Source organism: Dipodomys spectabilis, unplaced genomic scaffold, assembly GCF_019054845.1.
Source record: "Dipodomys spectabilis isolate Male_0828 unplaced genomic scaffold, ASM1905484v1 ptg000017l, whole genome shotgun sequence".
NCBI classification, from domain to species: Eukaryota; Metazoa; Chordata; class Mammalia; order Rodentia; family Heteromyidae; genus Dipodomys; species Dipodomys spectabilis.
In genome coordinates, this window is record NW_024870694.1 from 14,481,175 (window position 1) to 14,482,408 (window position 1,234).

A 1,234-nucleotide genomic window follows, 5' to 3' on the forward strand; every position below is an offset into this window, starting at 1 on the left:
ATCAAGGGATCAGATGGGCCAGGCTCCTTTCAGGAGTATCCAGGAATAGTCTATCTCCTTACTTAGCCTTTCTCCCTTAACTATGTCTCATTCTCACTCTACTTAAAGTTACTCTGATTGTAAGATCCTATATGATTAGGTCAGGCTCACATAGATAACATATGGTAAAATCTCAATCTCCAATCCTTTAGTCACACCCATAAAGCTTTTTTGTATTTGGGGGGGGGGGGGTTGTTTTGTTTTTTGCTATGTAAGGTACAAATTAACAGGCTCTGGGATAAAGAGATAGATATTTGGGGAACTTTACTCTTTTTCCTACCTAGATTATTCACATAGATTGCAAAGTGTTCTAACAATGACTGGGAGAATCCCTAGTTAATGTCAATAAGAAAACTGCCATTCAAACAAGAAAGACGTGCCCAAATCATCAAATACAGTAAAGCAAGAACATAGATCTTGATTCACCATGTGGTAGTGATTCTTTTCAGAATTTTCCTCAGTTTTCCAGGAAGGAATTCATTTGTATGTATAGGTAAAATTTTCTCAGAATTACACAGATAAAAGAGTGTTTAAAATAAATTCTTTCAGTCATTTTGTAATATATATCATTTTAATTATAATCCAAATGCTTTGCAACATATTACCTCAGCTTATTCCTCCCATCCTACTCAAATTCCTTTTGGGCAATACTTCCACTTTCACCTCCCAGTCTCTTGTAACAGAAGTTTACCCTAAGTTTCAATGAATTTAACTTTTTTACATTCAACATTCAGTTGTTTCAGTAAAAAAATATAATTTAAATATTCTCATCACACACAACTAAGTAGGTGAGGTGGTACATACATTCATTAGCTTCATTGATCTTGTCTAAAAGGTACACATTTATCAAAATGTCACAAGCAAGATACCCCATACAATTGTAAATAAAATTAAATAAATGGATAAATAGCTAGATAGAGAGATACGTCTCCAATGAAAGAGAAAGAAGTAAGCATAAGAACTAAGCATAACTAAGTCTCCTGTCTCTTTCAACTCTATTCTAGTATTCTTCCTCCACATAGTAGACATTCTTGCCCCACATAAATCCAACAAGAAATATTGAAGTCAATACAAATATTGATCACAATGCAAAAAATAAATTTCATCAAAAATTATTGGCAATAAGGAAAGTATAAATAATTTCAACTCATTTAGATTCATCATACAGACATTACACTGTCACCTCAAGAGGAAA